The following is a 26097-nucleotide window of genomic DNA, read 5'->3' on the forward strand; positions in this document are numbered from 1 at the left end:
CTGAGACCATGAGGGCATACCTTGCCCATCATATGGATTGGAGTGAAGCTCTCTTCGCTAGCTTGGAAACAACGAAGACTGAAGTTGCAGCTGCCCGGAGAATTGTTGAAGAATGAGTTAACCTGCTGAGGAAGGTAGAGGAAGAGAATGAGGCAATTCGAGCTAAAGCTCATCGGCTGGTCGAGGAAAATGAGGAAATGGAGGTCAACAAGAAGAAAATTGAGGAGGAGACTGAACGGCTGAAGTAGGAGCTGTAGGATCTCTAGTCTGGGTTTGCCGCTCAGAAAGAAGAGTTGGAGGTTGAGTACCAAAAGCAAGTGGATGACATGTCCTTCTATGGCTATCAATGTTGCATGAAGAAGCATGGCATTGCCCAGGATACACCCAATTTCCCTTTAGATGATGAGGATGAGGCTTTAAGTGGCCCTGCCAGGGGACGAGGAGATGCTTCTAGAGCTAGTCCCTCTAGCGAGCAAGCTTGATCTTGAATTTATTTACTCTGGCCGGATGTGGCCTAAACTACTAAACTTGTAAAGACAATGGTTGCCTTATTTATTTGAATATACTTGTTTTATCCGTTTCTCATATATTATTTTTCGTAAGCAACTTTATTGAAAGTATTGTTTTAAATAGGATACATTCCACAAACGGAGCATGGGTATGTCGTCTAGTGTTTGAAGATGGTATGCCCCTAAGTCTCCAATCTTAGTCAAAACATACGACCCTTTCCAATTAGCTTGAAGCTTTCTAGGCCCTACTTCGGCTATGTTCTCAAAGATTCTTCTAAGGACTAGAGTTCTTGTCAGGAAAAACCATGGTCGCCTTTTTTTTTTGTAATGAGCGTTCACCATTTGATGGGAAGAAGTCATCCGGATAGCTGCATCTTCTCGTATTTCATCTGCCCAATCCAATTGTCTTATGAGTTCTTCATCATTGTCCCTTTGATCTTGCACGGTCGTTCTGGCAGTAGGCATACCAATTTCAGTTAGAATAACAACCTCCATCCCATAAGCAAGGGCGAAAGGAGTAGCTCATGTTGGTCGTCTAGATGTTGTTCAATAAGCCCACAAGACTTCGAACAGTTCATCCACCCATTTCCCTTTAGTGTCTTCCAACTTTTTCTTATGTGCATTCACTATAGTTTTGTTTGTTGTCTTTACTTTCTCGTTGCTTTGAGGATAGTAAGGCGTTGAATACGGGTTTCTAATGTTTAACTTCAAGTAGAACGTTCGGAAGACAATATTGTCAAATTGTGGCCCATTATCCGCCACAATTGCTTGTGGAACTCCGAATCGACACACGATGTTTTTCCAGACAAACTTGGAGACGTCCTTGTCTTTGATGCTGACATAGGCTTCTGCTTCCACCCATTTGTTGAAATAATCGGTTGCTACGAGTAGAAATTTCTTTTACGCCGCTGCAATGGGTACATGGCCTACTATGTTCATCCCCCACTATGCGAACGACCAAGGACTTATGACCAGGTTGAGAGCTTCAGAAGGTACTCGGGGAATGGGAGAGTATCTTTGACACAAGTCACATCTCTTACCATAATTTTCAGCATCTTGCTTCATAGTGGGCCAATAGTACCCTTGCGTGTGAGCACGATGTGCCAGGGTTCGTTTGCCTGGATGATTGCCACACACGCTTTCATGGAGTTCGACCAAGACATATTTAGCTTATGGATCACTCAAACACTTTAGGTACGGACTTCCGAATGATCGTCTATAAAGTTGGTCATCGATCAAAATGAAGCAGGTTGCCTGTACATAGAGTCTGTGCACCTATTTTCCATATTCTGGTAATTTCCCCATTTAGAGGCATTTCACGATGTCATGCATCCAACCGGGGTCCGCTTCATTGGTACTGTACGTTGGTTAGGGTGCGGTTGAGGGCATGGCTTGGAAATAAACGGGCAACATCACTGCTTCTTTTATAGGGAGAGTGGCGACTATGCTAGCCAATGCGTCTGCCTTCAAGTTCTCTTTGCGGATCCCTCGTCTAACAATTCATTCATCTAGTTTTTTCAAGCGATCTTCCACCATGGCGAGGTAGTGAGTCATGCGTTCATCCTTTACTTCATAGTCTCTTTGAATTTGCCCAATAATTAGCTGAAAGTCGCTCCTAATTTCCAACCTTGTTACAGCCAATGTCAGGGCAAGGTCTAGCCCTACTAGGATAGCCTCATATTCTGCTTCATAGTTGGAGGCAGAAAGAGACATATATCTTGTTCTACCAATTCTCCGGTTGGTGATTACATGATCAAACCTATTCCGGACCTGGACGCTCTGGATGCTCCGTCTACTTGAAGTGACCACCATTGTTCTCTAGGGGGATTAGTTGGATGTGCCTATTTTTTAGGGAGTTCGACTATAAAGTCAGTCATAACTTATCCCTTCAATGACAACCTAGGTTGGTATTTGATTTCGTATTCATTTAACTCGATGGCCCATTTCAACATCCGTCCGGACAGATCCGGTTTGTGTAGGATAACTCAGAGTGGTTGATTTGTGAGGACAGTCAATTGGTGAGCTTGGGTGTACGGGCGAAACTTCTAGGGGGATTTTTCAAGGCTAGGGTCGTTTGCTCTATTATGGAGTACCAAGTATCTGCATCTACCATTGCTTTGCTCATATAGTAGACAGGCATTTGCTCTTTATCTTGCATGTACCTAAATAAGATGGCATTAACAGCATAGTCATATACAACCAGATACATGTAGAGTTGTTCATCGGATTTAGGGCTACTGAGAATGGGCGGTTCAATGAGGTAGTGTTTGACTACTTCAAATGTCTGCCTGCACTTATTAGTCCAACCAAATGTACTTGCTCCCCTAAGCGTGAGGAAGAAAGGTTTCAGCTTGTCTGTGAAGCGGGCTATGAAACACCCCAAAGCTACTAGACGACCTATGAGACGTTGCAACTCCTTTTTGCTATTTGGGCTAAGTGTTTCAAGGACTGCCTTTATTTGAGTTGGATTGACTTGAATTCCCCTTTAGGTCACCATAAACCCAAGAATCTTCCCTGCACTAACACCGAAGGCGTACTTAGTTGGGTTGAGCTTCATATTGTATGCCCACATCAAGTGTTGGACGTGTTCAGCTCGGGTTTCGCTTTTTACAACAATGTCGTCAATGTAGATCTCCATAGTTCGGTCGATCAAGGGTTTGAAGATCTTCATCATTAGTCTTTGATAAGTAGCACCAACATTCTTAAGCCCGAATGACATGACTTTGTAGTAATACAACCCATGTGGTGTAACAAAGGTTGTCTTTTCCTCATTCGGATGGAACATAGGGATTTGGTGGTATCCGGAGAAAGCATCGAGAAAGGAAAGCATCTCATGTCCGGCGGTAGCATCGACTATCTGATCTATCTAGGGTAAAGGAAAACTATCTTTTGGACAGGCGTAATTCAGGTTGGTGTAATCAACGTAAACTTGTCATTTCCCGTATTTCTTTGGAACGACCACCACGTTTGCTAACTAGTATGGATACTTGACTTCTTTGATAAATCCGGCTGCTATCAACTTGTCAACTTTCGTCTGGATGATTCTCTGTCTATCTGGATGGAAACGTCGAACCTTTTTCCAGATAAGACATGAGAAAAGTGTGACTTTGAGCTTGTGAGAAGCCACAGATTGATGGATTACCAACATAAGTCCAGGCAAAGATGTCCTTGTTCCACCGAAGCACACTTCCGAGCAGTTCCAATTCATTATGCGCTAGCAGGGAGCTAGTAAAGGTGATTTGATTTGTGCCATGTAAGAGGCATAATGGTTGGAGTGGTTCAACTGCAGGTGGATCCTTCTCCATCGGGCTCAATAATTGCTATTGCTCCCTTGTGTTTGATGATTTCGAATGTGCCTCTTCACTGGTTGAATGTCCGGAGTCTAGGGCCACCTAGTAGCATTGGCGTGCGACTAGCTGGCTGCCAAGGAGATTGACTTGCCCCTCCTCACTAAGGTAGCTCACCATCTGATGATACGTAGAGTGAACGACTTTCATTCTATGAAGCCATGCACATCCCATAATGGCATTGAAATGAGACCTCAACCACTGAAAATTATACACTCAGGATGATTGGGCCAGCTTGGACGGGCAACACTATGTTACCCTGAGAAGCCGTCGTGGCTCCATTAAACCCGAACAATAATCGCTCTAGGTTCTTAGGGCGAATGATGAATAGTTCATCTGCTTGTAAGCTGACATTTGCAAGAGGTCAATTGAGCTACCCGGATCAACCAGAACCCTTCTTACGTCGAACCCACTTATTCCTAGTGTTAGGACTAGGGCATCTTCGTGTGGTTGCAATACTCGACTAGCATTTACTAGGGGGAAGGTAACTCTATTGTCAACTGGGCGCATACCCCATTTCGAAAAATTGTGTTGGATGGAGCTGACTCGCTCTCTTATAGAGACCGTGTGGAGCAACCTTTGTCTTTTCCATTTAGAGTTGTATATATCGTCAATGAGGCCTCTATGTATGTAGTGGATGACAACTCTAGGAATTGCTGAAAATGCAAGGGCCTGGACGGCTAGGTTTTGGGTCGTCTTTTTTCGCCTGCCAATTGTGCGGACATATTGTTTCAAGTGTCCTACCCAGATTAGCTTTTCCACCAAGTAATGGAGACTCCTACATTGCTCGGTGGTATGGTCGTGATCCTTATGATAGGTTCACCTTCTGTTTCGATCCCATTTAGTCAGATCTGTCTTAATTGGCTCTAGCCACTTGAAGTCGGACAGATCGCGGATCATCGGGAGAAGTTTCTCATATGAGATATTGAGGGGGGTCAGTCTCGCTTGATTATGTTGTTATGACCATCCCACCTCTTGCTAGCTTGCCTCGATTGGCTTGAGGGCTTAGAGTTTCCTGCCTCGTCGTGCTTGGTTGGATAATTCGCCTCACGGACATCGTCTTCAAGCACGGAGTATTTGTTTGCCCATCTAAATAGTTTGTCTATTATTACAAGCGGCTTCTTTGCAAGAGACTCAAAGAATGGCGTACCCAAGCAGATGTTTCGCTTGAAGATCTGCATGATGACATCCATGTTGCAGAACTCCACCTAGAACACGACTTGTCCGAACCATTTCATGAAGTCTCTAAGTGACTCGTTCTCTTGCATCTTGATGTTCTACAGGGTGCTTATGTTATGCTTATGGCGAGTTGAACATAAGTAGTGACCCACAAAGGCTTTCTATATGTCTCAAAAAGTGTTCACGGAATTCTTCAAGAGACCGTGGATCCAAAAGAGAGGCTAGTCATGTAGTTTGGCCAAAAAAAGCTTGCACAATAGTGCATCATTCCCTATATCGAGGGTCATGAGCTGCCTAAAGTGCATGATGTGATCAAACGGATCGCTTGTTCCGTCGTATGTCATGAATTTTGGCACTATGAATCCCCTAGAGGGCTCATAGTTAATAATACGAGGGTCGAATGGCGTGGAGAGTATGACATCCAACCATCACCTGATGGAGCCTAGTGGAGCTCGATTTGCGAGGGCCCCTGCTTGTTGCTACCTTGGTAGCTAAGAGGGCCACTTCGACATAATTGTTGTGGCTGAGGGACTTAGATGGGCTTCCAAGGTTTTTGTCATGTCTGGTTTTCCCTCTATGTCTAGCACCTTAGGTTCCAATTGGGTTCGCATCGCATCTGATATACGTGACTTTCTATCGTGCCTCATCTTCGTTGATACTCGGGTAGAGTCGGTGCCTTTGTCTAGCTGCACCTGGCGAGTTGGCAAAAACTCCTCCTCATACTGTGTCGTGTGGCTGCCAAAGGGGAACTCTGCATTCCTAGGGAAAGATGCCTCATCAGTCCGTCTTGAGGCTGTCCGTTGGCTTTGAGGTTGCCGACTTTGGGAGGGACCCAATGACGACATTTGGGCTCGTAACTCTTCATTCTCTTCTTTGAGTCGCCTCGTTTGGCGAAGTAGAGATTGCATTTTTCGATCACTCTATCGTTGGCGTCTTTCCATACTTTCACGCTAGGAAAAGTAGCCTTCGCTACCCATAGCTGATGATCGGCTCCTGGAAGGTGTTGACATCCTTAGTCGTTCTCACAGACGACACCAATGTTGTTGGTGTCAAGCCATCCAGAGTTAGGTTCGTCTAGCTTCGCTGAAGTTAAGTTGACTTATTCCCCTCTTCATGCTTCTTGAAGAGTCTGTCCAGCTGCACTAGAGTCAGATGGACTTCTTTCTTACACAAAATGATGTACGAATGGGTGGTCCAGGCATGCCCCTCAAAGCTTAAGTCAGACAAGAGCAGCTCTAACTATTTTATGAGAGAGAGTGAGCATATGTGTGTGCGCATACCTCGTTCGTGCTTTTTGAAGGGTTTATATAGAGCTGATGACACTGTCACTATAGTGCTGACTATGCACTCTAGCCTTTCTAGTAATGATGATTACCCTTAAGGCGAATGGGCAATCATCACAGATTAGGGCGGTTGGCAGGAGCCATTTGCTGATGTGCCAAAGTCTCGAACTGTACAATTGACCATTCATTTAGCCTGCCAATGTCTGGGATTGTGTGCAACAATTAATTGTCATTGACTTTTGGACATAAATGGAGTCTCGTCCGCCGCTCAGACATCAAACATGATTGATCACACATGCCAAAAGTCTTAAAGACTTGACTGGACAAATCTTCCCGTCTGAGAGTCCAATGAGCCTGGGCTGTAGATTCCGTCTGGCCTTGTGGGAGAAGGGAATCCTCTCACTTCTGATGTCAGACGAAACTTATCTTGGTTTTTCACGGAATGATCACAGACGAGTTACATACTTCTCCCAGACAACCAAGGGGTTTTGAGTTTGAAAGGGACACGTGGAGGGGAACCCCCCACAATATACAACTCATTGGATGCAAAAACCTTGTCGTAAAGAGTAGATGCAAAAAGGAAGTGAGGGTTTGAGGTCAAGGGCCTGGGGGTGGGTGAGAAACTGAATGTTGTAGTGATGGAGATTGGATGAGACTAGGGGAGGGGATGATTGCTTTAAAACTTAAAACCTATCTAATAAAAAGTAAAGCAAATTAAAGGAGAAAATAATAAAACCATTTCAATGTAAAAGAACCCCCCACTCCACATGGGACTATTTTGCTGGAGTTGGGCCCCATAATTGCACTTTTATGCCCAGGCCCTTGGAATACTCCTGTAATTGTCTCCAAGATTTTGAGACAATGTTGAATGTTGGAACTACTGTTCCATCTTATTCCAATTGAAATGATTAATCAACCGCTGCTTTTGGAGGATACATCAATTAACACCTTGGATTAAATGCTTTATCCATCTAATTCTTTCTTCTACTTCTAGCTATCTTCATTTTTCTTTTTGAATTTTTATTTTCAAAAGTACAAAATTTTAAAAATTACATTTATAACCCATTTTACTTTTAATTTCTATAATTTGATAGTCAAAATTTAAAATTAGGGTGTAGTTTAATGATTTTTTATTTTTTATTTTTTAAAATAAAAAATGATAATAACTGTGGACTCACATTTTCACGTGTCCCTATTCGATGGCGAGATTCGCTTTTTATTTGGTGAAAATTTGTTTTTTTTAAAAAAAAAACTTGGAATCACCACTTATTTTAGTTTTTTCTAAGGGAAAACAAAATAAAAAAGAAAACCTTATGTGACTCCTTATTTGGAAAAGACATGTCTACAAAAACCGAATCTGGATCTGAGGATCAAGTTACCTATTGGGAAGGTACAATGGTGAGTCGTACCACCCCTCTAAGCTTGCATGCATACATTCTCTACTAAATGAATTAAGGGAATTGTGATAATTAATTAATTAATCATGGATACTAAAATTAATAACATAAATCAATATACACAAAAATGATAATAAAATCAAGTTACAAGAATGCACAAAACATGTGACAAGAGAATCATGCAAAATGATTTATTGAACTAAATAAAAAAGATATTTCAAAATAATTAGTTTTTTTGGAAATTTCAAAAGATTTTATTAAAAACAATTTTGAACTAATGATTTCAATTTATTTATTTACACAAAAATGTCAATTTATTTTCTTCAATTTTTTTAAAAAAAGTTATTTACACTTATTGTTTCAAAAGAAATTATTACAAAATTTCAATTTGGCAACAAAAAAATTATTTTTACTTGCTTTTACTATAAAGGAATTAATTTTTACAAATTATTTAGAATATATAGATAGTCGTTATCTTTATAGAAAACATGACTTTTACAATTTTATTTACAAAATTATCAAAATTCAATCCAATTTTATTAATACCAAAAAAAAATTATTAGTCAAAAAATGAATTTTACAAAATTAATTACAAAAATGTTTGAATCCCTTGTTTGATTTTAAAAAGATTTATTGGAAAATATTTTATCAAATAATTATCCGTGATTTTATAAAAAGATATTTCAAATTTATTACTTACCCTTAAAGATTTGGAATTTGTGTAAAAAAAAGTGTAGACTCCCAAATTTGTCAAATTTAATTAATTTATTTATTATTATCTTTTTAACCTAATATTTTAAAGCCATTTTAATTATAATTTTGTAGTTATTATTATTATTTTTATCCCTTTTTCATTTTCTCTTTCATACTTTCTCCATTTTTTTTTCTCTTATTTCCCTTATTCTTTCTCTCATCCCCATGATAACCCCTACTCATCCCTTTTTTTTTTTTTTTTCTCATTTTTCCCATTTTTTTTTTTCATATTTTCCTTTTTTCTTTCTTCTTCCCATTTTTCCCACACTCATAGTCACCTCTCTTTTTCCCTAATCTATTTTTCTTCTCTCTCCACACCATTATACCCACGAGGGGCACTATCGGTGACGCTGTTATGGTGGCATTGTTGTCGACCAACAATCACCCCCCTTCTCTGGTTGTATCTTTCACTCTTCTTTTCTTTCTTTCTTTCTTTCTCTCTCTCTCTCTCTCTCATCACCATCGACGATGCCATTATTGGCGGCCCACTACCGACGATACCACTGTCGGTGATGCTACTGTTGACTAGTAGTCCTCTCGAACGTCGACAATCCTCTCTGTCATATCTTCTCTCTCTCTATCTATCTATCTCTCTCTTCTTTCCTACCCATCATCATCCACCACGATCACCATCCATGGTGAAGCTCACCATAGTTGACTGTTGTCATTTCGACATTGGTAGCATCGACATCGTCTCTCCACCACGACACTCATTCCTTCCATTTTCATTTTGGAGGCTTCAAAAATGGTAAGTAACCCTTTCTTTCTTCATTTCGATTTCTACAGTGCTTTGTTTGTTGGGCTTTGGATTGCATTTACGGGCTTTGAAGATGTTGGGCTTGCATGGTTTTGATTTGGGCTGCTAATTTGTTTGACTTAGGCTTGCATATTTATTGGATATTAAATTGGGCTTGAATTATTGGATGTTATTGTTGGGGCTACTTGAATTTCTTTGATTTTTGCTGATTGGGTTTTTCTTGGTGTTTGGACGGGTGTTTTGGCAATGTGTTGAGAGTGGAAAAAAATGGGAGCAATTAGAGCAGTTGAAGCAGGACATGGGTAGTGGCAGGTTGGAAAGGACTTCTCCTTGAAGAGTTAGATTTTTTTTATTTTTTTTTATTTTTTGTATATATTGGGATATCTTCTGTAAAAATGGGTGGGAGGGATAGGCATAAGAAATCCTGGTTTTCTCTTCTCTTTCTCGGTTTTGTTTTGTATATATTTACTGTGAGGAGAGATTTATTTTGGGATGTTTTTGGAGCTGCTGAGGGATTGCAATTTTTGTTGGGGCATTATTGTGTAGGTATACTCGAATCCTTCCCCTCATTTTGTTATATTTTTCATCTTTCATTTTATTTCGTTTAGTTATCTATTTATCTTTATCAGTTTTATGTAAATATTACTTTTTGATATTTAGATTTTATTCATCATTGGAAAAAAATGCATGAATAGTGTAATTGTACGAGATATTATCATTTGCTTTGAATCTTTGTCATATCTTGTTATCTCATTTTTTTTAAAAAAATAATTTTTTTTTTGTTATTATCATCATCATTATTCTACTTTAATTTCCATGCGTTTTATTCTTTTCATTTTTTGTTTGTTAATAAATCTGAAATAAAACTTTTTTTAAAAATTATAAAGTTTGAAAACCTTTTTTAATAATAAATTTGTTTTTTTATATGAAATTAAAATAAAGTAACAAAATGATTTGTTTTTACAATATTGAAATATTCATTCTTTTTTTTTTAATAAATTGGAAAACTTTTCTGTAATGAAACTTAAAAAAAGCAAAAAAGGACTTTTTATTTGAAATAAAATTCAAAAGCTTTAAATCCTTTTTTATCTTTATTTTATTTTATTTAGTTATCTTATTTGTTTTTCTCTTTACTTTTTTTATTTATTAAAGAATTGAGTGAAACATTTTTTTTACCTTAAATAAAATCACTTCATTTCTGAAATCAAGCTCCTTTATATATATATATATATAAATTGTTTAACATTTTATAAGAAAATTACTTTAAATAAAAAAATTATCTTGTAAATAATTAAAAGTCAAGCAAAAATTATCTTTAAATAAAAATCAAGATACTTACTTGTAAATAATTTTGCAAAGGTTCTTTTACCAAATAATTTATAAAATTCTTCCTTTATTTATGATTGGAATAATATTCTTTATATATATATAAAAAAAAAGATATAGTTTTATGATTGGAATAATTTATAATTGTTTTTTTTTATTTTTATAAAAAAAATAAAATTATTTTCTTTTGAGTGCGATATTTAGAACCACTATTAGTAACTCTAGTTTTAAATTTAAAGCTAAAACTACTATCACCAACTCCGATTTTTTACAATTTAAAAAGAAAAAAGAAGGAAAAATCACATGAATAAATATGTGATTACAAATACTAGACCGGTAAATATCTTGGGAGAAGATCTTGTAGACCCCCATTTTGGGGCTCGGTTTCATGCACTTTCATGCAGCTTGCTTTGCCAAGTGTCGCAACCTCAGAAGACCACATGGCATCTTTTAATTGGCTGCTATGGAATCAGATATTGTTTTTGGAAGAGCTATCAGGAGGCGACACCTGGAGGAGGATATGCAGAGGACGTTCAGAGTTTGTTGGAGGGGGAGCGTCTTCTGCAGAGGGGCCAGCTGGCTAGGGTGGTGGTCGCTACAGGGGAAGTTAGAGGGAGACCGGAAAGGGAACGGGGGGTTGCTTTAGGAAGGGGGTAGAGAGCTTTTGGCGAGGAGGGCTCTTGTTTGGTTTTTTTGGAGAGGAGGAGGAAGGATTGCAGAGGTGGCTTTTTAGAGAGGCTTTTCATGCTGGTTCGAAGGATATTTTCAGGCAGGGGAGGTGGAGAGAGCGATTTTTTAGGGGCAAGAAGGGGAAGCTGATGCATCAAGCTTTCTGAAGGAGAGGTTCAGAGGGTAAAAGGAAAATTCGACTATTTTAGTTTGAAGAAACCAGGTACGTATATGATGGTTCTCTCATTCCTAGTTATGGATTGTTCTCTTCAGTTTCCCATTGATTACTTTTCAGCATTATTTCGATTGGGAGAAGATATAGAGGGCTACATTATTTCTTTTATTAACCTTTGAATCGTTTTGATGATGCTTTTACATGTTCATTCTTCTCTGTTTGGTTTTTGTTGAGATTTGCTCAGCTTTGTTCCTCTTGATATCCGTAATAGCATTCCTCGTTTGTATTTGCAATTTTATTTTTGTTCATCCCACCTACTTCTCTTAACTCACCCATCCCTTATGAAATGAGGTTGCGACTCATGGATTTTGTTGTTATTCTAGTTTTGTTTGGGTTTCCTTTCCCTTCCCTCTTTTCACCCGCTTTGACTTGCAATGGAAGATGAATATCTCTTTACTGTGAATTAAAGTAAGGCTGGGCAGAAAACGGGGAGATTACTGAGGAGTAAAAAGGGATGAAGTGATCGAAACAGATAATGTTGATGTCATGGATGAAAGTCTGAGTTTGTTCGAAATGAATATATCCACGAATATCATCTCTATTTTCGAAGTCTGTGCAACATACTTCACCCCCTAGCCATTCAGCCATTGTTTGGAGAATTCCTTGAATACAACCAAAGCGAGAGGGAAGATTTTGGATTGTCAATATGTCGTGAGATTAACAGATTCGAAGTTGGCAAAGTGGATTGTAGTTGGGGAAGCTGGTGGGGTTTATGCTGCTTGAAGTGATTTTGATAAGCTGTAAGAGGCTAGTTATGAAGTGTCCTATAATGACCCTAATTCAATGTGATGCATGATTAAAAATTCCAGAATGGCTGAGGTCTGTGAGTATCATCGGGTGGGGATCTAATCACTACAGAGTGTAGGGCCCTACAGGTGGGCTATAATGGTGGATATGAGGTTCATGGCCCGAGGAAGAGAACATGGGCCCGTCCAAAAAAAGAATGCCCTCACTACCAAGGCTACCCCACCTTGCATGCCTTCCACCCATGACTCCTACCCACCTTATCCACTTATTCACCTTCCAACACAGAAGACCCATGATTCTCTCATCACCTCACATCCCTCATGCCCTTCTCATCTCCATGTTCTGTCACTGGTCCCACTAATCGATACCCATTCATTCACTAAATCATTTTTCAACCATTCCACTCATTATTCAAGCCTATTTTTCTCACCACTCATGGATCTCTTACACACCACGTACCTTCCCATTCATTTATTCACTTACCTCTCTAAACCTCCATGCCCTTGTTCCAAGGCAAGCTCTATTCCGTCATCAATCTCTGAAGTCCAAGAAATTTGTAACCCATCCTTGATAACACACACTACCCTCTTGGTTACCTTGATCTCCCATGCATGTCATCTTTTCTTTAAAACCTATAAACCACCTTTCTCTCTCATGCATGACCGGAGGAAAACACTTGTGACGGCTTGGCTATCGGTAGTGGTGTTGGAGATACATGTAGTACCTGGCTGATTGTTGAAGTTGGAATAGGAGATTTTTAGTCAGAAGCAGCTGGTCATCCATACTCCCAGGCCTAAAAGATTCGTCATCCTTTGCAAACATAGGAAACAGGTCTCTACCATCGGGATTGATAGAGCCCAGCAGCTGTTCGTTACTGGTGATGAAGTTTCTTGGAACGGAGAAGGAAGTCCAGCATGACCAAAGATTGCGCTTCCTCTTAAATGAGATATTCTTAGATCTTCATTGTTGCTACTGACAGTGTACGCTCAAGGCATGATGATGTGATGTCGAGCCGTTTTGTGGAGCAGAGGCTCCTCTATTTGCTGCTGGAACTAGATTGGTGCCAATGTTCTGGTGAAATATCTTGGAGGGGATGAGGTTAATATTCCTCTTGTTGGTGCTGCTGCTATCTGTTCTCCATGGGATCTTTTGATATCTGACAGATTCGTTAACCGCAAGCTTGTACAGAAACTCCATGACAAGGCTCTAGCAATGGACTTACAAGACATCTCATTGTTGGGTGGGATCACTTACTCTATCATGTATTTTGGGTTACGATAATTTGGTGGAGATGGAAGAAAGGGCAGCCTCCACAGTGAATTGAGCCCTAGAGCGATGGACTTAGAAGGATAGAACTGGCAGTTTGAGTGTGTCCTTAGCAGTTTCAGATGGTGGAGTTCTGGGTGGCGTTCTCGACCCGAATGCCTTGCATCTGATCATCAGTGGCATGAAGACGCTGCATCCTCATGTATATCAACAGCAATGGATAGATTCCATGCCATGCATGCCGCCACATATTTCTCAACCCATTGAACCCTTTTCCTTCCCACTGATCATATCCTTTACCACCCATACCCTCATGCATTGACACGTTACTCACCCATTATTTTCCTCACCACCCCCATCTTCATTATTTCATACCCATTGACCATCTCTTCATACCCATCTCATTAATTCTCATGCACATCATTCTACCCTTCCCACTAACCTTCCACCATCATTCAAGCTGCCATCTCGATCTCATATTCCTCAAATCCGTCACCCATCAATCTTCATGTATGACTTTTCCCTGCCGACACTGCAACTCATCATGTTCATTGTTGGTGCCATCGATAAGATCAAGAGTGAGGATTGGCTGTGCTTCACCTACTACCGTATGGACCTCCGACATAGACGAGACCTCAATCATTCTCTCAATCATCCTTCAGCTATACAGAGAGCAACTCTGTAATATGATCTTTGAGTTAAATTTTATTTTTGATGATCACAGAATAGACGTGTCGCGGAAGTAAACGCAGGGTTTTGTTAGCACTCAGAACTCCTTTGATGCTAACACATCTATTGAAGATGGTTCTGTTGGTCGAAGTTTCAGAAGTTGCTCCATCATTGTTATTAGTGGAGGTGCAGGTGGTAGCCAAAGGAGAATTTGAGGAGTTGAAATGGGAAGTTGTGAAAGCTGGGCTTGAAGATATAGTTGTTTCATGGCAGAATCGACGTTCTACAGGGCATGCTTTCCACTTGGAGACCCTGCTGATGCACCTTGCAGGAATCCAAATATTTCACTTGCATACATGAATTCATAGCATCACATATCTCATTAATGGAGTGCATCAATGCAGTTGTTTCCTTGGGAACCAAACATGCAGCTCGGGTGAAGATTCCAACTGGTAGAGCAGCGTAGTAGCTACTGCCAGTGTTTGTTCCACTTTGGGTTGGCTTCAGCTCAAAGCCAGAAGACTCCAGCTGGAAATCAACCTATTTTAGTCTTTGAGAACCCTATTAAGAATGTCTCGACAAAGACACAGGCCAATCCTCGCCAGAAAGTTGGTTCCAAGCTTGCTGCACCAGGAACTTCATGCAGACTAGGGGATGGGCCCACTGCAAACCAGAAAACAAGGCCCCTACCTCCAACAGAGTGGATCAGAAGGAACGGTCTTGATGAAGCCATTGACTTAGGTGAAATGTTGCGAATGGAGTCACAAGATTGGATCTTAGGATTAGTAGAGAGGTTCTCGGATGTCGATGTGGACATCTTTGGCATCGTCAGACAATGGTCGAACAACAGTTGGGACAATTGACAGGCCAAAGAAGAAAATTATGGGTATCTTCTCACGCATGTGACACCTGCTGCTGCCCTAGAAAGATAAGCTACAGGAAAAAGCCCTCTATGCATGGCCATCTTTTTGGCACGCCGCCTCTAGGCCACGTGCCACCTTCTAGTTCACCATCATCAACTTTGATAATGTTTTGTTTTAAATCTCATTTTTCAAATAAATTTTCAAATTTCAATTCTTCCACTTTTCATCCTTAGTTTTTTTTAGGTTCCAAAGATTTATTTTCCAATAAAATTTTGGCGTCATTTTCCTTCATGGCGAGCAACTTTCACATTTTCTCTTTTTTTAAAAGGTTTTTTAAATAAGCAAGAATCAAATTTTGTAATTCCTAATGATGGAATTTACGGATTTGATTCATGCAAAATAAACGGGCTTTGGTGGGGGCCCCACATATATGATTTCATGACTGATTGACTAGTTGGTTGACTTGTCTGCCATGTGTGATTGATTCGCTCTGTTCCTTGATATGCATATAGTCATTCTGTGTTTATTCACTAACCCCATTCCATGATAGCGCGTTGCTGTTCGCTGCCCAGGTACACATTCATTCATTCTGATCATTCTCTATATGTATTCTGATTCTCATATATGCATGATTGATGTGGGCATCCATTGATTTACTCATCCATTGCCATGATTGTTTCATTTTATTAGTAGAGACCCGACTTTAGGGACTTAAAGGGGTGCTACGGTCTATACCGTACCTTCCCGATAAGTAACTTGACCCCCGAACCCGATCCGGTTTTTCGTAGATCACCTTTTCCAAAATAAGGAGTCACACTTAGGGTTTTTCTTTCTTATTTTGTTTACCCTTTAAAAATAAAACAAAAATAAGTGGCGACTCCAAGTCATTTTCAAATAATCAAATAAAAATCAATTTTTCGAAATAAAAATCGAGCTCGCCATCGAGTGGGAAACGCATTGAGCCGAAATGCGGGGTCCACAAGAACCGACTTTAGGGACTTAAAGGGGTGCTACGGTCTATACCGTACCTTCCCGATAAGTAACCTGACCCCCGAACCCGATCCGGTTTTTCGTAGATCACCTTTTCCAAAATAAGGAGTCACACTTAGGGTTTTTCTTTCTTATTTTGTTTACCCTTTAAAAATAAAACAAAAATAAGTGGCGACTCCAAGTCATTTTCAAATAATCAAATAAAAATCAAATTTTCGAAAATCAAGCTCGCCATCGAGTGGGAAACGCATTGAGCCGAAATGCGGGGTCCACAGATCTATTTCTATTATTATTTTTTCTTCAAAAGCATTATTTTTTCCTTAAACTCACACTTTAAAGTCTATATATCTATATATGTGTACACATCTACTAAATTTATTAGTTAATGAGTATGACTTCATTATGGTATCTGATGCCTTCTTTCGTAACTTAAAAATTAATGTTACATTTAACTTCTTGGAAAATGTAAGAGAAAAATAAAAATAAAGTATGGAAGAGGGTGCAATGAGAATGTGAGAGATTTTTGCATGAAAAATGTTTATGCATATAATGATTAGAAAATCTTAATTATTTACTTCCATAATTAGTTTGAGAAGAAGGTAAGATTTAAGTTCTAAAATATAGTTTTTCCAAAATCAAACTCTTCTTTAAGCATATGCCCTCATAATTTCTGTAATATCAAAATTAGAAATAAAAATATTAAGAGTTAAATATTTCAGAAAAAGAATAAATAATTATTGAAAAAATAATTTTAATCTCACTTTTTGAAATTAATATTTATTTATTTTTACGATTTAAACACAGTGTGATTATTTGTCTATGAATTCAAATATTTAAATCAGATCAACGGTGGACCCCATCCTATTGTTAAGGAGTCATCTATTTGTGCATGTCACACTTGTCTCCTTCGTTCTTCGATCTTTTTAAAAATATTTAATTAAAAGGATGAAATAATCTTAGAAATCTTAACATTTTTCATGCTTTTTCTAGAAAAATAATCAATTTTTGACATAAATACTTTTTTCTATTTTAAATATTTATATGTAGGTTTTAAAAGAAAATGTTATTTTTATAAGAAAATGATGAGGACTTTTTTTTTTTTTCCAAATGTAAAAAAAATGGGGAGGTTAAATTTTGGATTTTGAGTGGCTTTTTAATCAAATAACCCATCTTTTTACCACTTATCCGTTACGAATTCAGGCGACCGTTGGACATGTGCAGCTGGCTTCAGTCTTCACGGCTTTCACTCGACTTTTCGGACAACGTTATTTTCTTTGATATAAAACCCTGAGAACAAATTCAAATGAGCGGCCTCAATCTCAATTTCTCATCCTCCTTCTTCACCGCCTCTCTGCCTCTAATCCAATCCCAAATTCCAAACCCTAAATTTCCTCGATTCCAACATACTCTTTCAGAAATCGACAGACTAAACGATGTTGTTTCATAGTACCACATGCTAGCTCTTCCGATCTTCCGCTCCTCCCATTTGATATAAACCAGGTGAGTTTCAGAACCGATTCTTCTTTCTCTTCCGTGCGCCTCTCTTTGTTTTTCTGGAAAGGGTTTTTGGAGAATTTCTTTTCTTTCTCTTTTCTTTTAAGAAATAATTTTGCTAGACGTGTTTGGAAAATGTTGGTCTTGATGATTCTTTGTTGGTTGTCTGTCTTCCTGGAAAATGTTGTCTGGGACAAGAAAATTATTTTTCTATTATTATGGGGGTTGGAGAATTTCTTTTTATTTTTATGGAAATAATTTTTTCTTGACGTGTTTGGAAAATATTGATCTTGATGAGTCTTTGTTCGTTATTTGTTTTCGTGGAAAGAATTTTCTGGTATACGAAAAAAATAATTGGTTTTATTATGGTGCTGGATAATTTTTTTTAAGAAAATAATTTTTCTAAATGTGTTTGAAAAATGTTGGTCTTGATGATTCTTTGTTAGTTGTTTGTTTTCGTGGAAAATGTTTTCTGGGATAATAATTATTATTTGTTTTGTTATGTGGTTTGGAGAATTTCTTTGTTTTTTTTTTTCGTAAGGAAATACTTTTTCCAGAAGGGTTTGGAAAATGTTGGCCGTGATGATTCTTTGTTGGTTGTGATGCTCCTATGGCTCTTCGCCATGTTTTACTATCTGAAGTTGGATTGCTGCAAGTTTTAATTGTTTCAATGACAAATTCTTTGTTTTCCCGGATGGGTGTTTGGAAAATTTCTTGGAAAATGATTTTCTTAGAAAAATATTAATCCAAGTGGGTTTGGAAAAAGTTGGTCTTAACAATTCTTTGTTCATGAGGAAGGCTGTGATTCTCATATCTGGATGGTTAATTATTCACTTGTAAATTTTTATTGATTTATCTTGTGCCAACAGGCTCCTAAGGTGGAATTGTTGCAAACATGTATTGCAACTCCTTAATGTGGGCAGAAAAGGAGCCTTCTGTCGATTGTGATGAAGCTTTTGTTCCATCATTGGCTGAACGAATATCCTTTGCAGCACTTCAACCTGTAACAGGTAAATGTGTCTGTGATCCTTTCCACTTTTCTATTGCTATAGAAATTTACCTGAGTTCTATGTCAAGCCATATTCTTTGTTAGATCCTTAGACACTGCCTTGACTAAAGCTTTTTCATCCTTTTTCTGCCTTCAATTCAAACCAAATTATGTGTCCGGTGCACTTTAGTGAAACCAAGTTAGAAAGCAAGGGGATGGACCCTTTTGCATAAGGAGAGTAGAATCTTTATCATGCCAAAAATATGGAATAGAAAAAGAAAAACAGGAAAAGAAAGAGAAAATACAAGACTTATTCTTATCTGGGGAACAACCTAAACTATTGATGAATCCATGAGAGAATGCATCATGCCTATCAAACAACCCCAAACCAAAAATTGCATGACTAAAAAACCCTTCTTTGAACTTGGGACTGTCAGGCTCAATCCCTTCAATAGTTCTCCTATCTTTGCCTTTCCAGATGCGTGCTAGGTTTCTAAGATTTATCGTGACCAACTTAGCATGCAGAATTCTTTGGCGTTTCTAGTGAATCTCTTATACCCTTTTTTTTTTGTTCTCTCTATTGCATCATCGTGTAAAATTGGACTGTGAATGTAGTTTCTCCTTGTCTCAATATCTGTATCGTAGAGTTGAATTAGAATCTGAATTGTGTTGCAAGGAGGTGACTGGGTCAAATCCGTACTGTAGTTAGGTTCTATTTGTGCAGGCTGAACTGCAGAATCTCCAGATTTGTTTAATTGGGTATCCAAAAAGATGGAATGTAGCAACTTTCTTGCTAGCCTTCTGGTACAAAGTTAATAAGCCTCCATAGCAAATGGGTCTGCCTTGTGACTGCTCATAAGACCACTCGAAGCTTGTTTTCCTGTGGACAGAAACTTCCTTGAACTGCATTGAGGTGGTAAGAAGAAACTAGTTAAAATAAGTACAAGAAAACTAGGCAAAAAAAAAAAAAATGTTACATGATTAAAGAGACGCTGCAGCCATAGATACAAACAGACTGTGGAAGCCTCACTCTTTAACTAAAAGAGAAACTTAGAAGATAGTAAGTTGCAAGATTAAAGAAAGTTGGGGGGCTAAAGAGAGAAACTTCCTCTGTTTGATTCTGTCAGTGCAAACCTGTGTCAGTTTGCTTCTGCTGTTTCCTGTTTCTTCAAAGGAAACAAATTTTGACAAAAACTGGGTTTAAGAGAGAAACTTCCTCTGAGTGAGTGTATTCCTAGCTCCACAGTCATTTTAGTTTGTTACTTATTTTCTTTTTCCTCTCTCTTTGTTTATGGTATTGGAGCCAAGATAACTCCACTCGACCACAGGGCACAAGCTCACAATAAAACAGGGCAGTTCCAATCAATTAAGACTGCACAAAGGCTACCAAGCCTTAAGACCAATAGAAAGAATAACTCCCCTTTTAACATTCTTGAAACTTTAATAGTGAATATATGATGGGACTTTTTGGTTTTTGTTTTGAATTATGGGCAATTGTAATATTAACTTGCTTAATATCTGATCGAAGAAATACATTGATGGGCATAAAACTAGTGTTGAACAATTGGAAACTAGACAACATGGTTTCCTAAATACAAGCTCAGATCCATGATGAGCCATGTAGAGACATCTCCTTCAAATATTTCACGATTATCTTGGTTGGATGACCCATAAGGCACTATGAGGATGAGGAAAACCAAAAAGATAAAAATTAAAAAATTAAAAATAGAAAGTTGTTTTTGAGTTTGTATGAAAAGGCAATCATGGATTGTAATTTATAGAAAACATGGTCTAAGAGGTCTAAGAGTGGACTGGTGGGTGGAAAAGGAATGGAGGCAACATAGAAGGCAAAAGAGAATGGTGGAGAGGGGGAAGGGAAGGGTGAGGTGGTCGTTTGCTTTTTAACATTGCATTGATTATGTACCCTAAGTACCAAGTGTTGAGCTACAGTGATAATCTATTAAGCCTGGTGTTGATCCATAAGGGAGGCTGCGCTGGAACTAGAGTAGAGGCTGCGCTGGAACTAGAAGGGAGGCTGCGTTGGAACTAGAGTAGAGGCTGTGCTGGAACTAGAGTAGAGGCTGCGCTGGACCTAGAGTAGAGGCTGCGCTGGACCTAGAGTAGAGGCTGCGCTGGACCTAGAGTAGAGGTGGAAAGATAACAAAGAGGACATGTCATAATGATGTGAGGTGTTGTGATTTTCTAAGTGACATAATGAAATAGACACCAATAAAACCTATAACTTTAGCTATGTGGCAACACTTGGGTTGGTTGAAAAGGTCCCACATATATATGGTCTATTTGGTTGAAAAGGTCCCACACATATATGGTTATTTGTATCTTGTTTTACTCACTCGGATCTCTTGGTTGGTTGAATTTTTAGGCAGAAGATTTTTCCATTAAGATTCATTCAAAAACTCTTCTCAAGTACTTACATCTTAATTTAAGAACCTGATTTAAGCATTGGAAACTCTTCATTCTTATCTTGTGGTCTTCTTGTCAAACTCGAACATTAAAAAAAAAAAAAAAAGAACGATTTTGAAAGTTCTAATGCACAACTAAATTGGAAAAACTCCCCATTCTTGTCTTGTATCAAATCTTGGACTTCTCAAACTTGAACATCCAAAGAAAAAAAAAAGAATGGTTTTTTAAAAGTTTTAAAGCAACTAAACTAAACACGAGAACACTTGCTTGCTATATAACACCAAAGAACTGAACTGCTACTACACACCATGAATCTGCTGAAAAATTTAGCTGGGGGGGTGCTATTGGATTTCTCCTTATGAAGTCGAAGCATAGACTCCTCTATTAGACTCAAATATGACCTTTTATGTGTTTTACGAAACCCTAGGTTCAATGACAGATGGTAGGATTGCTGGAGTCAAACAAAATTAAACAGCTCAAATGCATCTCCACTTAGTGTAGCTACCCCACAGGTAGGCACAAAAGGCTGACCATGGGCATCCCACCTAAGGTGGTGGCTAAGGTGGTGCACCCACCACAAATGGGCACTCAAGGTGGCACAACAACCTTGTTTTGTGTTATATGCTGCAAATATTTGCTTTGCATTGCTGCTTTGCAGCTTGATTGATTCTCATTCTTGAGATTTTGTGCACTCCTAACCAAAGATTAATTCCATAACTTCCAATTTTGGTTGCTTGGTGATGCACCTGGAAAACATTGCAAAAAGCTCAAAGAACTTGAGAATACCCCACATTGGGAGATGCACCCACCACAAATGGGGCACTCAAGGTGGCACAACAACCTTGTTTTGTGTTGTATGCTGCAAATATTTGCTTTGCATTGCTGCTTTGCAGATTGATTGATTCTCATTCTTGAGATTTTGTGCACTCCTAACCAAAGATTAATTCCATAACTTCCAATTTTGGTTGCTTGGTGATGCACCTGGAAAACATTGCAAAAAGCTCAAAGAACTTGAGAATACCCCACATTGGGAGATAACTTAAACTTTAGGGAATGAGACTGCTCCAAAATATAACTAAATATTGATCGTGAGAGCAATTGAGATTACTATTGGTTCAATATATAGTGAAAGTTATGGCCTTCTTAGAGTGTAATGGTAAACTAGGGTTTAACTTCAACTTGAGGAAATGAGACTGTTCCAAAATATAACTAAATATTGATAGTGGGAGCAATTGAGATTACTATTGGTTCAATATATAGTGAAAGTTATGGCCTTCTTAGAGTGTAATGGTAAACTAGGGTTTAAATATAAACTTACGAGGAGAAATTGTAAATGAAAAAAATATCATATAAGAAAATGAAAACAAAATAACATTGTTAATAATCACAAAATAACAAACTTATCAGGAAAAATTACTTGCAATGTAAAGGGATGAAAATATATGCGAGGAGTGGAGGCTTTGAAGCTTACATTTGAAAGGGAAATTTTGAGTGATGGCACGGTGTCACGCGTGGCACACGTCCTCGCGTGTGTTGTGCACGACGGTGGCATGTGTCACGCGTGGTGGAAGGCGTCTTGGCACGCGCGGTGGCACCGTCCTTCCGCGCGCGATGGCTTGCGTCCTTGCATGGGCGGTGACACGGGTCCTTGCGTGTGCGGCGCACGGACACATGCGTGGCGCACGGACGGTGGCACGTGCGGCGCACGGAGGGTGTGACGTCGCTTCTTGTCAGCCCACTTCTTCATTTTCTTAGCGGCCTTGTCCAAGTATGAGCGTGCTATGTCAGCTTGCTTGTGCCACCCTTTCGCGAACTTGAAAGCCGCTGGACTTCTCCCCGTATAGTCAATCGTTAGAGTGTGAGGAGTCAACGGTTGCTGCCCTATGGCTAACTCGAACGGGCTCTTATTGGTTGCCTCACTCCTCTGCAGGTTGTACGAGAACTGGGCTATGTCTAACAGCTTAGCCCAATCCTTCTGGTTGGCACTCACGAAGTGCCTTAGGTAGAGCTCCAGTAAGGCGTTCATCCACTCTGTTTGCCCATCTGTCTGTGGGTGAAAGCTTGTGGAGAAGTGAAGCTCCGAACCCATAAGCTTAAAGAGCTCCGTCCAAAACTTCTCAGTGAAACGCGGATCGCGATCACTGATGATGAACTTAGGCAACCCCCAATACTTGACTACGTGCTTTAGGAATAGTCTCGCCTTCTTTTTCGCAGTGCAGTCAGTCGGGGCTACTATGAAGGTTTCATACTTAGAGAACCTGTCCACTACCACTATGATAGAGCCGCTGTCCTCCGACTTGGGTAGCCTGATGATGAAGTCCATGGTGACGCTGTCCCATGGGCACTCTGCTATAGGTAGTGGCTCCAACAGGCCTCTAGGCTATCGTTGGTCCACCTTGTCTTGTTGGCACATCAGACAAGTCTTCACATAGGCCTCAACCTCATCCCGTATTTGAGGCCAGTAATAAGCCAACTCGAGTAGTGCCCTTGTGCGTCGTTGCCTAGGGTGCCCAGCCCACTTGGTGTCATGTCACTCTTTTATCAGATTCCGCCTTATGTTCCCCCACTTAGGCACATAGAGTCGTCTCTCCTTGGTGTAGAGTAGGCCATCCTCCACCCAAAACCGTTTAGTCTTTCCTTTATGAGCCAGGGCGATGAGACTCTTAGCCACTGGATCATGTTGCAGTCCCTCCCTTAGAAGATCCATTATGTTTCCTTGGGGCTGACTCGTCATGAACGCTAGCTCCGCTTTGCGGCTTAGGGCGTTAGCCACATGATTAGCACTTCCTGGCTTATACTCCAGCGTATAGTCGAACTTGGCCAGGAAGTCTTGCCACCTAGCTTGTTTGGGACTTAGCTTCTTCTGTGTCTGGAAGTAGCTAGTGGCAACATTGTCGGTCTTCATTATGAAGTGAGACCTCAGAAGATAATGCCTCCAGGTGCTCAAGCAGTGGACGATGGCGGTCATCTCCTTTTCTTGCACCGTGTAACGCCTCTCCGTGTCGTTTAGCTTGCGACTCTCAAATGCGATCGGGTGCCTTTCTTGCATAAGGACTCCCCCAATAGCAAAGTCTGAGGCATTTGTGTGTACCTCAAAAACCTTGGTGTGGTCGGGTAGTGCCAACACCGGCTCCTCAGTCACAGCCTTCTTAAGATCTTCAAAGGCTTGTTGACACCTTTCGTCCCATTCCCATGCCTTATTCTTCTTAAGAAGATCAGTGAGTGGAGCTGCCCTTGCCGAATAACCTTTGATGAACCGCCGGTAGTAATTAACTAAACCAAGGAAAGATCTGAGTTGAGGTACTTTGGTTGGTGGATCCCATTCCTGGATGGCTTTCACTTTGCTATCATCCATCATCAACTTGCCATCCTTAATACGATGCCCTAGGAAGCTCACTTCTTCCCTAGCAAATGAGCATTTTTCCCTCTTCACGTATAGCTCGTTCTGCCTCAAGATCTTAAAGACCTTCCTCAAGTGCTCTACGTGCTCCTTTAAGGTGTTACTGTAGATGACTATGTCATCCAAGTATACCACCAAGAACTTGTCTAAGTATGGGTGGAAAATCTTGCTCATGAGGGTGCAGAACGTTGTTGGGGCGTTGGTGAGTCCGAAAGGCATCACTAAGAATTCGTATGAGTCGTACCTGGTCACACACGTGGTCTTCGACTCGTCCCCCTCCGCAATCTTGACTTGGTAGTAGCCTGACCTTAAGTCTAGCTTTGTGAAGTACCTTGCCCTTCCAAGTTGATCGAATAAGTCAGCAATGAGCGGGATAGGATACTTGTTCTTTACCGTCACTTTGTTGAGTGCCCGGTAGTCGATACACATCCGTAGGGATCCATCGTGCTTCTTCTGAAACAAGACCGGCACGCCATAGGGAGCCTTGGATGGTTGGATGAACCCTGCGTCTAGCAACTCCTTAAGTTGTCTCCTTAGCTCCTCCAGCTCAGGCAGTGCCATCCTATATGGCCCCATAGCAGGGGGCTTGTCTCCCGACTCCAACTCAATCTTGTGATCTTCCTCTCTCGTAGGAGGAAGTCTCTTAGGCAACTTGGGCAGCATCACGTCCTTGAACTCATTAAGGACACCCTCGATTTCCTTCGGCATGGGTTCTCCCGACCCAACATCCCTTTCTTCCTTCAGGGTGGCGAGGTAGGTCACCTCTTTCCTCTTTAACCCCTTCTTAACTTGCATAGCTGATAGCATAGGGGTCTTGAGCGTACCTTCGGTGACCGTAGGGACCATGCATGGTTTCTCGTCCCTTAGGATAGCCATTGAGCGTAGGAAAGGTAGTGGCACAGCCTTGACCTTCTGCAAGAAGTCCATCCCTAGCACCATCTTGAAGTCATCCATGGGTGCCACTGTGAAGTCGACCCTTCCTTCCCATGAGCCGATGTGCATAGCCACCCCGCGAGCTACTCCATGTGATGGCTTGGCAGTTGAGTTAACTGCCTTGAGCCATCCTCCTTCCTTGGATGCTTGGAGCTCTAATCTCTTTGCCTCATCCCTCGAGACAAAGTTATGAGTGGCACCAGTGTCCACTAGGGCCTTGGTGGCCTTCCCATTCACAAGGGCCTCTACGTACATTAACCCTTTGCTTTGAGGCGTCTTAGGCATCATCTTGGCCTTAAGGGCATTTAGGAGCTGCAACGATCCCACTTTAGCATCGCCTTCCTGCTCCTTTTCCTCAATCATAGCATTTAGAGCTTTCGTCTTAGGGTAGTCCCGTGCCCAGTGTGGACCATCGCAAAGGAAGCAATTGGTCCTGGGCGTGAACTCCTTCCGCTTATCCTTGCCTTTGCCATCCTTGCCACTAGGGCATTTTGCTTGATCTTTCCTTAGAAGTGTGGCCTCGTGATCCCTTATCTCCCCCACCTTTGGCTTGGTTACCCTTGGATGGTGGCTTGGGCTTGGAGAAGTCTCCCCTTCTATAATCTACCAAGGACTCTGCTACTGCCATGGCCGTGGCTAGGTCTTGGACACCACGTCTCCTCAATTCTTGCTCGGCCCAGCTTTGCAAGTTGTCCATGAAGTTAAATAGTAAATCCTCGGCCATGTTGGGTATCTCAAGCATAAGCGTAGAGAATTCCTTGACATACTCACGGATCGAGCCCGTGTGCTTAAGACGCTTCATACTCTTCCTTGCTAGGAAAGCCACATCTTCGGGATAGAATTGCCTTTTGATTTCTCTCTTAAAGGC

At 40.3% G+C, this 26097-nt stretch overlaps 1 protein-coding gene across 1 annotated transcript in view; it reads left to right on the top strand.

Annotated features, from left to right (window-relative positions):
* Positions 1 to 17225: 17225 nt before the first annotated feature.
* Positions 17226 to 26097, top strand: part of LOC117930145 (putative disease resistance protein At4g10780) — a 74477-nt gene continuing 65605 nt past the window's right edge. The window contains exons 1-2 of the mRNA XM_034850625.1: positions 17226 to 17490; positions 18354 to 18494. The gene's annotated coding sequence lies outside the window, so the exon portion shown is untranslated. The remainder of the gene's footprint in view (positions 17491 to 18353; positions 18495 to 26097) is intronic.

This window comes from Vitis riparia, chromosome 14, assembly GCF_004353265.1.
Source record: "Vitis riparia cultivar Riparia Gloire de Montpellier isolate 1030 chromosome 14, EGFV_Vit.rip_1.0, whole genome shotgun sequence".
In the NCBI taxonomy this organism is placed as follows: domain Eukaryota; kingdom Viridiplantae; phylum Streptophyta; class Magnoliopsida; order Vitales; family Vitaceae; genus Vitis; species Vitis riparia.